Raw genomic sequence first — 14751 nt, 5'->3', positions numbered from 1 at the left:
GACAGAGTGATAAGGCATCATAAAGCCTGCAAGAAGAAAACAGGTAGCAATGCCTTAGCCTCCTACATTTATGCTTTGGTCTCCTGCATGCACTATTTATTCCTGAAGTGCTGGGAAAGGATGCAGCACTAATGTTCAGTCCTGTGGCCCAGGTGCAAGGCAACAGCGTTTGAAATGAGGGCTGGGGTCGTCTGAGGGGAATCTGGTATAATAGCTCATTTTGTACAGGCTTTATTCCAGAAGACAAAGCCAGCTAGTGTCAAAGAGCTGGGAAGGAGAATGTAGGGGAGGAGAGAGGGACAAAAGGGGGACCCTCTGCCCTCAGGAGATTCTGCTAGGAGCACTGGCCACCCCTTTGTCTCTCAGCTCTCTTCTCTCAGAAGAACGGATGGGGCGCAGAGAGATGGGGGGATGTTGGCTTGTGTTTTTGTCTTTTTTTTTAAACCCTCCCTGATCTTCCCCTTTTTCTTTCCCTCTGAGTTTAGGGTTGTGATGGGCAAATTGTATGGTGTCTCCACAGAACAGCCTGATTGCGGCCTCACATTATTGACTTCTTGGGTTTCTCTGGTTGATATCTACAGATATTTGTGGGTACTGCGCACCAGAGCGGATTAATTGGGCACCATGTAGGAGATATGTTAGAGACAATGCAAAAAGAGGAAAGGAAGTTTTAATTAGACAACCTGCGTAGTGATGGCTCAGAGGGCTGAAGTGGTATCAGAAATTGAAAAGAATAACTGTTGGTTTGGAAAAATTGCTTCCATTTCATAATCGTCTATTTCCTTAATAGCTTTCATTTCACACTCCAGTCCTAGAGAAAATTATTGCGTGGGATTCAGAAGACATCCCGCATAGATAAAACTACTGCAGAGCTCTTGAAATTAAGGCCCTTCAGATAATGTGGTGTCCGGGCTGGGCATTGGAGAGGTTGTACGTGAGAGGCAGCACGGAGTGCAGTGTGGGGAATACAGAAAAAGGGATGCCCTCTTTGTGCATCGAGGGGTCTCCACAGTGGGCTTTGTATACCGAGGGGTCCTCTTTGTGCCTCTGTTCTCTTCCTCATTCATAGAGAGGCTGGGGGAGGGGAGTGGTTGGGGGCTGGGGAGATGCTGGCTGTGCTGCTTCTCTATTCTAACCCTTGCAGCCTATTCTTCTCTATGGGCTCAAGAGCCCTAATCATCTATTTTATATTCTTTAACTGTTCAGACTTAAATTGCCTCCACTTAAGTTGCCTTGATTTGCTAATTTGCTGCAGAAAGTTCTAAAGAGATCTCTGGTTCATGTGTAGAACAAAAGGTTCACAAAAACTCTGAGAGCCTCTGGTTTCAGACAGGAAATCACAGGAAGCTGGGGCTGGACAACGTGAATTAAGAGTGTGAAGGAGAGCTAAGTCTCTGTCAAGACTGAATGAATAAATCAATAAAGCCTCAGGTAGCTCAATCAAGATTTCTGCAATACTGGCAGACACATTCATTGTCCCACATCTCCCAAACCCAATATTCTGTTGCCACTCACTGGCAGGGGTGCACTTCGGACGTGATGTCTTCACTGTTTAACAAGACTCAGAGCAGACTGTTTGAGATTGGGGGGATTCTCGGGAAACCTGGTGTGCTGGTCTGTGTCTGTGAGAGCTTTGTTTCTGCAAAAAAATGTGTGGACCAACAGCTGGGAGGGGGAGTGTGTAGGAGGGAGGGAGGGGCAAGCTGTGAGCCCTCCCGTTGAGAGGAGGGGGCTTCCGGCCTTGCACTCTCTTCTTTGATGCCTGGCAAGTTCTTCATTGTGTTTGTGTCTCTTTTAGGGTCACAGCAGAAGCAGGGGTGGGAATAGCAGGGAGAAACAGAGGGCTAATGCGCTGCCGACCCTTCTAACCTGACATCCTCTCCTGTGGGCTGACAGCCGTTCATCAGCCATTTTCTGTTCTGTTCCTATGAAGGCAGACTTCAGTGCCTCCAAATAAATTGCCTTTATGCCTATCTGCTCCCCATCCAAATACAACTGTGGGTGTGGACATTTGGGATGGAATATTGGGGCCTTCGATTCAGGTGTGGATGAATGGAGAAGTCCTGATCATCTATGGTTTAAGATGTGGAATTAAAAGGCAGATGGAATTCGACAAGAGGTGAGTTAAGAACTTGATAGAGTCAAGGGTGACTTCAATAACAGCTCAAAAAATAAAATAAAAAATAAAGACAAGAAAAAACATAGCCTTAGGAGGCCCTAATGTCAGAAATGCAAATTGTGCTCAATGAAAGCCTTTTGCCCACATTAACTTTCTGACCCCAGAAGCATGCCTAGCTCAGGGCTGGTACAGGGTACTGATGATATTCTACATGATCATCCAAGGAGAGCCCACAATAGCTGAAGTTTGGGTCTGCCCTGTGCCATATCTGTGCAGGTTTTTATTTTTTGTCCTTTTGACGACAAAGTTGATTACAATCTGCTGGAAGGGACAGTTTTGTTAGACATTTGCTATATTTTTCAATGTAGTAAGGCTTGGATGTTTGAAATTGGGATTCTTGAGTTAAAGCTGATTTCAGGCCTATGAGTAAAAATGCTGTGTTTTTGAGAACAAATCTCTTCGTGAGTCACTTGTGTCCATAGCAGCCAAAGGGGAGGGTGGGGGGGCTTGTGTCTGCGTCCTGGGAGGGGTCCTCTGGGAGCATGCGCACTCCCTCTTGCTGCATTGCAGGGTCTTTGTGCTCCTGCGTCAGCACTGGGAACTTGGTGGTGGGGTGGTTTGGAGAAGAGCGGAGGAGGTTGTGCGTTTGTCTTTATCCCCCGGCTTCTCCCTCCCTTTCAATGACGCCATGATTATTAATAAACCATTTCTCACTTATTGCTGCAGATGTAAACACTTCACCAGAATTGCGCAGCTCTTGCGTGCGCTTTCCTATTGACGTAGCTGGCGGGCTGGGATTTTGAGATGGGCTATGAGTATCCCAAATTTAGATGTAAAATAAAATACCCTGATCATTTGGGAATTATGATGTGGAATAAAAGGTAAAGTGATGTTTCACAAGGCGTAATTAAAGGCTTGGGGGTGTGGGGTGCAGATAAATCTGAACACTGCTTCCTGTGGACCCTCCCCTTGGTTAACCCTCTGAGACCCCCGAGCTTTGCCAGCATGGAGCAGTGGTGGGAGGCTGAGCAACTACAGAAATCTACATGTTTACGTTGGGCCTCAATAAAGGGGAATCTGCAAGTTTCCCTTTTGAAAATAATGGTGGTGGCAACCGAATGGAAGCTTTTGGGGTAGAGAGTGTGAGCACTCGAGAATGAATCCACTGCCTCTGTTCTGGGAGTACTCTCTCTCAAATCACAAAATGCTCACGGGGCAGGACGTGTTTTCCTGCAGTCATTGCTGTTGACTGTGAATGTGGGGTTGGAAGGGTGGTGTGGTATTGGTCTATGGGTTTTGACAAATGGAAAGTGCCACGTATCCATTATGACAATTATCACACAGGATCCTTTAACTACCCTCAAAAGAAATCCTCTGCACTTACCTATTCAACCCTCCATGTCCCCAAACCCCTGGCAACCATTGAGTCTCTATCATTTTGCCTTTTCCAGAATGTTATATAAATTGGATTGTGCAGTACGTAGTGTTTTCAGAGTGGCGTCTTTCTCTTAGTAATACACATTTAAACTTCCTCCATGTTTTTGCAGGCCTTGATAGCCCATTTCATTTGATTGCTGAATAGTATTCCATTATGTGGATGTACCACAATGCATTGTTCACCTACTGAAGGACATCTTGGTTGCTGACAGTTTTTCTCGAGTAGGAGCAAAGCATATGTTACCATTCATGTGCAGAATGTGTGTGTGGACTTCAGTTTTCAAAACAGTTGGCTAAATACCTAGGAGTGTGATTGCTGGATCATATGGTAATGCTATGTTTAGCTTTGTGAGAGGCTGCCAAATTGTCTTCTGAAGTGGTTGTGCCATTTTGCATTCCTGCCAAAAATGAATGAGAGTCCCTGTTGCTCTGCATCCTCTCATCAAATGGTGTGGTCGTTTTTTTGGAACTTAGCCATTGCCATAAATGTAGTAGTAACTTGTTTTAATTTGCACTTCCTAATGGCAAATGCTGTGTAGCATCTTTTCATGCTTTTCATTCCAATTGCATATTTTTTGAGAAAGCGTATGTTCAATGTTTTGCCTATCTTTAACTTGATTTACAAGTGTCCTCCTTTATCCACCATCTTGCTTTCCACAGTCCAAACACGTTAAATGGAAACTTCCAGAAATAATTCATAAGTTTTAAATTGCATGCCATTCTAAGTAGCATGATGAAATCTCAAGCCATCCCAATCTGTCCCACTCAGGAATTGAATCATCCCTTTGCCCAGTGTTTCCTTGTTGTCCGTGTTACTTGCCCTTTAGTCACTTAGTTGTCATCTCAGTTAATCAGACCCACTGTCATGGTATTACAGTGTTTGTGTTCAACTGACTCTTATTTTACTTAATAATGTAACCTCCCAATGGGTTCTCCTTGCCCGCTGCCCAGATAGAGGGGAATTGCAACAGAGACAGCAGATTTATCAAGACAGGAAAATTTCAATACAGAAAGAGTTTAGTTCACACAGACTCGGCTAAACAGGAGACAGGAGTTTTATTACTCAAATCAGTCTCCCACAGAATTCGGAGACTGGGGTTGTTCAAGGACAATTTGGCAGGTCAGTGGAGGGCAGGGAATGGGTCAGATTGGTCGGGTCAGAGGGGAAATCATAGGGGGTGGAACTGGGTTCTTTTTGCTGTCTTCTGTTTGTGAGTGGGATCACAGAACTGGTTGAACCAGATGGCTGATCTTGGTGGCACCAGCTGGTGAATGAGAATGCAAGGTCTGATTCTGGAGCACCAATCTTAGGTTTTATAATAAAAATGCTATCCCTAGAAGCAACTGGGGAGGTTAGGATTCTTGTGGCCTCTGGCTGCATGTCCTAAACCATAATTTCTAATCTTGTGCCTAATTTGTTAGTTTTACAAAGGCAGTCTGGTCCCCCGGCAAGGAAGGGGTTTGTTTCAGGAAAGGGCTGCTATCATCTTTGTTTCAAAGTTACACTATGAACGAAGTTCCTCCTAAAGTTAGTTTGGTGCATGCCCAAGAATGGGTGATATGATCTGGCTGTGCCCCACCGAAATCTCAACTTGAATTGTATCTTTCAGAATTCCCACATGTTGTGGGAAGGATCCAGGGGGAGGTAATTGAATCATGGGGGCCAGTCTTTCCTATGCTGTTCTCGTGATAGTGAATAAGTATCACAAGATCTGATGGGTTTATCAAGGGTTTCTGCTTTTACTTCTTCCTCATTTTCTCTTGCTGCCACCTTGTAAGCAGTGCCTATCTGGCCAGGCACGGTGGCTCACGCCTGTAATCCCAGCACTTTGGGAGGCCGAGGCGGGTGGATCATGAGGTCAGGAGATCAAGACCATCCTGGCTAACACAGTGAAACCCTGTCTCTACTAAAAATACAAAAAATTAGCTGGGCGTGGTGGCAGGCACCTGTAGTCCCAGCTACTCAGGAGGCTGAGGCAGGAGAATGGCATGAACCCAGGAGGTGGAGCTTGCAGTGAGCTGAGATGGCGCCACTGCACTCCAGCCTGGGTGACAGGGCGAGACTCCATCTCAAAGAAAAAAAAAAAAGTACCTTTCACCTCCTGCCATGATTCTGAGACGTCCCCAGCCATGTGGTATTGTAAGTCCATTTAAACCTCTTTTTCTTCCCAGTCGTGGGTATGTCTTTATCAGCAACATGAAGACAGACTAATACAGTAAGTTGATACCAGCAGAGTGGGGTGTTGCTGAAAAGATACCCAAAGATGTGAAGGTGACTTTGGAACTGGGTAACATGCAGAGGTTGGAACAGTTTGGAGGGCTCAGAAGAAGACAGGAAAATGTGGGAAAGTTTGGAACCTACAGAGACTTGTTGAATGGCTTTGCCCAAAATGCTGATAGTGATATGAACAATAAGATCCGGCTGAGGTGGTCTCAGATGGAGATGAGGAACTTGTTGGGAAATGGAGCAAATTTAACTGTTGTTATGTTTTAGCAAAGAGATTGGCAGCACTTTGCCCCTGCCCTAGAGATTTGTGGAACTTTGAATTTGACAGAGATGATTTATGGTATCTGGCAGAAGAAATTTCTAAGCAGCAAAGCATTCAAGATGTCACTTGGGTACTGTTAAAGTGATGAGATTTTATAAGGGAAGCAGAGCATAAAAGTTTGGAAAATCTGCAGCCTGACTATGTGATAGAAAAGGAAAACCCATTTTCTGGGGAGAAATTCAAGCAGGCTGCAGAAATTTGTCTAAGTAACAAGGAGCCTAATGTGAATCCCCAAGACCACGGGGAAAATGTCCCCAGGCCATGCCAGAGACCCTCATGGCAGCCCCTCCCATCACAGGCCTGGAGGCCTAGGAGGAAAAAGTGGTTTTGCGGGCTGGGCCCAGGGAAACCTAGGGACTTCCATGCTGTGTGCAGCCTAGGGACTTGGTGCCCTGTGTCCCAGCTACTCCAGCCATGGCTGAAAGGGGCCAATATACAGCTCAGACTGTGGCTTCAGAGGGTGGAAGCCCCAAGCCTTGTCAGTTTCCACATGGTATTGAGCCTGTGGGTGCACAGAAGTCAAGAATTGAGGTTTGGGAACCTCCACATAGATTTCAGAAGATGTATGGAAATGGCTGGATGCCCAGGCAAAAGTTTGTTGCAGGGGTGAGGCCCTCATGGAAAACTTCTGCTAGGGCAGTATGGAAGGGAAATGTGGGGTGGGAGCCCCCACACAGAATCCCTACTGGGACATTGCCTAGTGGAGCTGTGAGAAGAGGGCCACCATCCTCCAAACCCCAGAATGATAGATCCACCAACAGTTCGCACTGTGCACCTGGAAGAGCTACACACTCAATGCCAGCCTGTGAAAGCAGCCAGGAGGGAGGCTGTACCCTGCAAAGCCACAGGGGCAGAGCTGCCCAAGACCATGGGAACCCACCTCTTGCATCAGTGTGACCTGGATGTAAGATCTGGAGTCAAAAGAGATCATTGTGGAGCTTTGAGATTTGACTGCCCCGCTGGATTTCAGACTTGCAACAAAGGCCCTGTAACTCCTTTGTTTGGCCAATCTCTCCCATTTGGAATGTCTGTATTTACCCAATACCTGTAACCCCCATTGTATCTTGGAAGTGACTAACTTGCTTTTGATTTTACAGGCTCACAGGCAGAAGGGATTTGCCTTGTCTCAGATGAAACTTAGGACTGTGGACTTTTGGGTTAATGCTGAAATGTGTTAAGACCTGGGGGACTGTTGGGAAGGCATGATCGACTTTGAAATGTGAGGACGTGAGATTTGGAGGGGCCAGGGGTGGAATGATAGGGTTTGGCTGTGTCCTCACCCAAATCTCAACTTGAATTGTATCTCCCAGATTTCCTACATATTGTGGGAGGGACCCAGGGGAGGTCATCGAATCATGGGGGCCAGTCTTTCCCATGCTAGTCTCATGATAGTGAATAAGTCTCTTGAGATCTGATGGTCTTATCAGGGGTTTCTGCTTTTGCTTCTTCCTCATTTTCTCTTGCTGCCACCACGTAAGAAGTGCCTTTCTTCTCCTGCCATGATTCTGATGCTTCCCTAGCCATGTAGAACTGTAAGTCCAATTAAGCCTCTTTTTCTTCCCAGTCTTGGGTATGTCTTTATCAGCAGCATGAAAATTGACTGATACAATGGACAAGGGCAATTTGGAGGTTAGAAGCAAGACACACAGTTGGTTAGGTCAGATCTCTTTCACTGTTATAATTTTCTCGCTGGTACTTTTTTTTGCAAAGGCGGTTCTACTAATGGCTCCAAGGCACAAGAGTGATGCTGACAATTCTGATATGCCAAAGAGAAGCCTAAACTGCTTCATTTAAGTAACTAGGTAATAGTTCTTGACTTAAAGAGGAAAGAAAAAAATATGTTGAGGTTGCCAACATTTACGCTAAGGATGAATCTTAAATCCATGAAATTGTGAAGAAAAAAAGAAAGACATTCTACATAGTATTTATATATATAGGGTTTGGTACTTTCTGGAGTTTCAGGCAACCACTGGTGGTATTGGAACATACTCCATTTGGATAAAGGAGGAATACTACATTTGATTTCTTTTTGCTGAATTTCAAGAGATCTTTGCTTTTTTTTTTTCCAACAGGTGCACACCAACACATGTAGATTATTTATTTATGTTTTTTTAGAAACAGGGTTTTTGCATATTGCCCATGCTGGTCTTGAACTCCTGGCCTCAAGTGATTCTCCTGCCTCAGTCTCCCAAATTGCTTGGATTGTAGGTTTGAACCAAGCCTGGCCTCTTATTTTGGGTATACGTATTTTTTCTGATACGTGTTTTGCAATATTTCTGCTAGGCTGTGACTTTACATTTCTTGACTTTTTTTCACATGGCAGTTTTAATAATAATTTTAATAAAATCTAATTGATCATTTTTTAATTATATGGAGTATGCTTTTGATGTTGTATTTAAAAATGTATTGCCAAATCCTAAGTGGCATAGATTTTCTCTTACAAATCTGTATTAGGGTTCTCTAGAGGGACAGAACTAACAGGATAGATGTATATATAAAGGGAAGTTTATTAAGTAGTATTGACTCGCACAATCACAACATGAAGTCCCACAGTAGGCCCTCTGCAAGCTGAGGAGAAAGGAAGCCAGTCTGAGTCCCAAAACCTCAAATGTGTGGAAGCCAGCAGTGCAGCCTTCAGTCTCTAGTCGAAGGTCCAAGAGTCCAAAAGCCGAGTCTGATGTTGAAGGGCAGGAAGCATCCAGCACGGGAGAAGAATGCAGTCCCAAAGATTAAGCCAGTCAAGTCCTTCCACGTTCCTCTTCCTGCTTTTATCCTAGCCACACTGGCAGCTGATTAGATGGTGCCCACCCACGTTGAGGGTGAGTCTGCCTCTCCGAGTCCACTGACTCAAATGTCAGTCTCCTTTGGCAACACCCTCACAGACAGATCCAGGAACAATAGTTTACATCCTTCAATCCAATCAAATTCACACTCAATATTAACCATCACTGTATTATTCTAGAATTTTTATAGCTTTGCAATTTACATTTAGGCCTATGATTCATTTTTGAGGTAATCTTTGTGAAAGGATGAAGTTTTTGTCTAGGACCATATTTTATTTTAATTAATTAATTATTTATTTATTTAATTTATTTCTGAGATAGCATTTCGCTTTTGTTGCCTGGGCTGGAGTGCAGTGGCACGATCTTGGCTCACTGCAACCTCCGCCTCCTGAGTTCAAGCGATTCTCCTGCCTCAGCCTCTCAAGTAGCTGGGATTACAGGCATGTGCCACCACACCCAGCTAATTTTGTATTTTAAGTGGAGACAGGGTTTCACCATGTTGCTCAGGCTGGTCTCGAACTCCTGACCTCAAGAGAACCACCCGCCTCAGCCTTCCAAAGTGCTGGGATTACAGGCAAGAGCCACCATGCCTGGCCATTGTCTAGGTTCATATTTTAGCATATGAATATCCAACTGTCCCAACACTATTTGTTAAAACAAACAAACAACAACAAAAAACCACTGTTTCTTCTCCTTTGGATTGCCTGTGTGCCTTTCTCAAAAATCAATTGACTGTGAGGGTCTCTTTCTGGTCTCTCCATTCTGTTCCATTGATCTATGTCTATTTTTTTCAACAATATCACACTGTCTGGATTGTTCTATCTTCATGTTAAGTTTTAGATTTGCTAGTATGAGTCCTCCGATTTTGCTTTTCTTCTTCAGTATTGTGTTGGCTATTTTAGGTCCTTTGTGTTTTTATAGGAATTTTAGAATACGTTGTTGATATCTGGAAGATGGCTTCCTGGGATTTTGATTGGGATTTCATTGAGTCTGTAGGTCCAGTAAGGAAGGATGTATATTTTATCAATACTGAGCCTATTAACCCGTGAATAGTGACTAGCTTTCCCTTTAGTTAGATCTTGATTTGTTTCATCAGTGTTTTGTAGTTTTATGCATAGAGATCCTGTAAACATATATAAGTACTTCATTTTTGTGTGCTATTGTAAATACTATTATTTTTTATATTTTAAGTCCCAATAGTTAATATTTTATTTATAGGAAAGCACCTGTATCCTCTGACCTTGTTATATTTGCCTATTAGTTCCAGGAACTTTATTGTAAATGTTTAGAAAATTTCTACATAGAAAATCATGTCCTCTTTTTAGTTTAGTGGTTAGTATGGGGAGAAAAAGAAAGTCATGTCATCTGTAAATAAAAATATCTTTCTTTGTATACTATTTTTTTCTTACTACATTAGTCAGGACTTTGAGTACGTTGTCAATTAAGATCCCATTACTGGGTATATACCCAAAGAACTATAAATCATGCTGCTATAAAGACACATGCACACATATGTTTATTGCGGCATTATTCACAATAGCAAAGACTTGGAACCAACCCAAATGTCCAACAATGATAGACTGGATTAAGAAAATGTGGCACATATACACCATGGAATACTATGCAGTCATAAAAAATGATGAGTTCATGTCCTTTGTAGAGACATGGATGAAACTGGAAATCATCATTCTCAGTAAACTATCACAAGAACAAAAAACCAAACACTGCATATTCTCACTCATAGGTGGGAATTGAACAATGAGAACACATGGACACAGGAAGGGGAACATCACACTCTGGGGACTGTTGTGGGGTGGGGGGAGGGGGGGAGGGATAGCATTGGGAGATATACCTAATGCTAGATGACGAGTTAGTGGGTGCAGCGCACCAGCATGGCACATGTATACATATGTAACTAACGTGCACATTGTGCACATGTACCCTAAAACTTAAAGTATAATAATAATAAATTAAAAAAAAGAAATGTAAAAAAAAAAAAGATTTATAAGAGAAGACATCCATTCCTTGTTCCTGATCATAGGAGGAATGCATTTAGTCTCTCACCACTATAATGTTAACTATTTTCCCACATATACCCTTTACTAAGCTAAAGAAGCTCCCGTCTATTCCTGTTTTTTTGAGATTTTTTATTTGAATGGATAATAGTTATTTTCAAATGATTTTTCTTCTTCGATTTATATGGTCATTTTTTTTTCTTCTTTTTCAGTCTGTTAATATGATGAATTACCTAAACTGATTCACAAAATTTGAACCAGCCTTGCATTCCTGGCACTAATATCCCTGATAATAATATGCTGTCATTTTACTGGATATTGGTGGATGATACTATGTTAAGGTATTTTGAATATATTTGACTTTAGTTTTCTTTTCTTGTAATGTATTTGTCTGATTTTGGTATTAGGGTAATGCTGGTCTCATAAAATGAGCTGATATGTTCTCCCACTGCTGCTATTTTGGGAAATATATTGTGAAAATGTGGAACTATTTCTTACTTAAAGAATTCACAACTAAAACCATCTATTCCTTGTGCTTTCTTTATTAAAAAGGTTTTAATTATTAAGACAATTTTTAATACATGTGGGGCTACTCAGGTTAATATATTTTTCTGTGTGTGAGTTTTCATACTTGTGATTTTTAAGTAATTAATTTATTTTATCAAAGTTACCATATTTGTGGACATAGAATTTTTCACAGTATGCTCTTATTATCCTGTTATAATACTCATAAGATCAACAGTGACTCCTCTTTTATTTTCTGATATTTGTTTATTCTGTTTTATTGGCTCTCCTAGCTAGATACTTTCCAATAACCATATTTTGGGTTGTTTTTCACTGTAATTCTTATCCTTGTTTTTTTATAGGTAAGATTTTTCTCCTCTGGCTTTTTAAAAAAGAGATTCTCTATTTTCCTTTGATTTTCTGATGTTTCAATAGGGGTGTGTGTGTGTGTGTGCGCGCGCTTGTGTGTATGTGTGTGTATATGTGTGTTTTAAGTGTTTATCTTATTTGGTACTTTTGAGCTCCTTGAATCTGCGGGTTTTAGGGAGGAATCTTTTATTAATTTTGGAAGTTATTGGCCATTATTATTTCAAGTATTTATTGTGCTACATCCATTTTTTCTTATCTTTCCAGTATTCCAATTATTAGTACTTATACCTTTTAAGACTATCACACAGTTCTTGGATATCATTTCTATTTTTGGATTTTGTTTTCATTCCTTTTTTCCTCTTTGCATTTCACTTGTAAGGTTTCCTTTTTGTTTCAACTTTTTTTTTTAGGTTCAGGGGGTACATGTGCAGGTTTTTACATGGGTAAATTGCATATCACTGAGGTTTGGTGTATGAATGATCCTGTCACCCAGGTAGTGAGCATAGTAACCTGATAATGTATTTTTTCAGCCTTTGCCTCCTTCTCACCCTTTCCCTCTTAATAGTCTCCAGTATCTACTGTTCCTATTTTTATGTCCATGTGTACTCAGTGTTTAGCCGCTACTTATAAGTGAGAACACAGGGTATTTGGTTTTCTCTTCTTGTGCTAATTTGCTTAGGATAATGGCCTCCAGCTCTACCCATGTTGTTGCAAAGGACGTGAGTTAATTCTTTTTTATGGCTGCATATGTACCATGATGTATAGGTACTACATTTTCTTTATCCAGTCCACCTAGATGGGCATCTAGGTTAATTCCATGTCTTTGGTATTGTGAATAGTGCTGTGATGAACATACAAGTACATGTGTCTTGTTGGTGAAATGATTTATTTTCTTTCGGGTATATACCAAGTAATGGAATTACTGAGTCATCCTGTTTTCAGTTCTTTGAGAAATTGCCACATTGCTTTCCACAGTGGCTGACCTAATATGTATTCCCACCAACAGTGTATGAGTGTACCCTTTTCTCTGCAACCTCACAAAGCATGTGGTGTTTTTTTTTTACTTTTTAGTAATAGCCATTCTAACCAATGTGAGATGATATCTCATTGTGATATTGATTTCATTTCTCTAATGATTAGTCATGTTGAGCATTTTTCATATGTTTGTTGGCCATTTGTATGTTTTCTTTTAAGAAGTGTCTGTTCATGTTCTTTGCCTACATTTTAATGGGTTTGTTTGTTTTTTGCTTGTTGATTTAAGTTCCTTATAAATTCTGGATATCAGACCTTTGTTGGATTCATAGTTTGTGAATATTTTCTCTCATTCTCGAAGGTTGTCTGTTTACTCCGTTGATAGTTTCTTTCACTTAGCAGAAGCTCTTTAGTTTAATTAGGTGCCACTTGTCAACTTTTATTTTTGTTGCAATTCCTTTTGGGGATTCAGACATAAATTATTTGCCAAGGACAATGTCCAGAATGGTATTTGTAGGTTTTCTTCTAGGGTTTTCATGTTGTAGGGCTTGTATTTAACTATTTAATCCATCTTGAGTTGATTTTTGTATATAGTGACAGGAAGGTGTTCAGTTTTGATCTTGTGCATACAGCTAGCCAGTGAGCCCAGCACTATGTAATAAGTCGGGAATCCTTTCCTTATTGCTTGTTATTGTTGAAGATCAGATGATTATGATTACAGATGATTAGGTGTGTAGCTTTATTCCTGGGTTCTTTATCCAGTTCCATTGGTCTGCGTATCACTTTGTGTACCTGTACTATGTTGTTTTGGTTACAGTAGCCTTGTAATATAGCTTGAAGTATGACCATGTGATGCCTCAAGCTTTGTTCTTATTGTTAAGGATTACTTTGGTTATTTGGGCTCTTTTCTGGTTCCATGTAAATTTTAGAATACTTTTTGATATAGTTTGGCTCTGTGTCCCCACCCAAATATCATCTTGTAGCTCCCATAATTCCCATGTGTTGTGGGAGGGGACCTGGTGGGACATGACTGAATTATGGGGGTGGGTCTTTCCTTCCCTGTTGTCATGATAGTGAATGGGTCTCAGGAGATCTGTTGGTTTTTAAAACAGAAGTTGCCCTGTACAAGCTCTCTTTTTGCCTGCTGCCATCCACATAAGATGTGACTTGCTTCTCCTTGCCTTCTGCCGTAATTGTGAGGTTTCCCCAACCATGTGGAACTGTAAGTCCAATAAAACTTTCTTTTGTAAGTTGCCCAGTTGGGTGTTTCTTTATCAGCAACGGGAAAATGGACTAATACCCTTTTTTTTGCTATTTCTGTAAAAATGATGTTGATAGTTTGATAGGAATGGTGTTGAATCTGTAGAGTGCTTTGAGACATATGGCCATGTTAAAGATACTAACTCATCTGAACTGTGAGCATCGAATGTTTTCCATTTGTTTGTGTCATCTGTGATTTCTTTCAGCAGTGTTTTGTAGTTATCCTTGTAGATATTTTTTACCTCCTTGGTTAGATGTATTCCAAGGTATTTTGTTTGTGTGTGGCTATTGTAAATAGGATTGAATTCTTTTTTTTTTTTTGAGACGGAGTCTTGCTCTGTTGCCCAGGCTGGAGTGCAGTGGCACGATCTCGGCTCACTGCAAGCTGCGCCTCCCAGGTTCACGCCATTCTCCTGCCTCAGCCTCCTGAGTAGCTGGGACTACAGGTGCCCACCACCACTCCCAGCTAATTTTTTGTATTTTTAGTGGAGACGGGGTTTCACCGTGTTAGCCAGGATGGTCTGGCTCTCCTGACCTCGTGATTCGCCCGCCTCAGCCTCCCAAAGTGCTGGTGTTACAGGCGTGAGCCACTGCGCCCAGCCAGGATTGAATTGTTGAATTGGCTTTCAATTTGAATGTAGTTGGTATACAGAAATGCTACCGGTTTTTGTATATTTATTTTGTATCCTTAAACTTTACTGAAGTTGCTTATCAGCTCTGGGAGCCTTTTGGGGGACTCTTTA

At 41.7% G+C, this 14751-nt stretch overlaps 1 long non-coding RNA gene across 1 annotated transcript in view; it reads left to right on the top strand.

Moving 5' to 3' along the window:
- The first annotated feature begins 1771 nt into the window (after nt 1-1771).
- LOC112205574 (uncharacterized) overlaps nt 1772-14751 on the top strand; it is a 116660-nt gene continuing 103680 nt past the window's right edge. The window contains exon 1 of the long non-coding RNA XR_002939579.2: nt 1772-2119. This is a non-coding gene — a long non-coding RNA (uncharacterized LOC112205574). The remainder of the gene's footprint in view (nt 2120-14751) is intronic.

The sequence above is a fragment of the Pan troglodytes genome, chromosome 16 (assembly GCF_028858775.2).
Source record: "Pan troglodytes isolate AG18354 chromosome 16, NHGRI_mPanTro3-v2.0_pri, whole genome shotgun sequence".
Lineage (NCBI taxonomy): Eukaryota > Metazoa > Chordata > Mammalia > Primates > Hominidae > Pan > Pan troglodytes.
The sequence above is the reverse complement of the archived record's forward strand: the minus strand, read 5'-3'. Positions and strand labels throughout refer to the sequence as shown.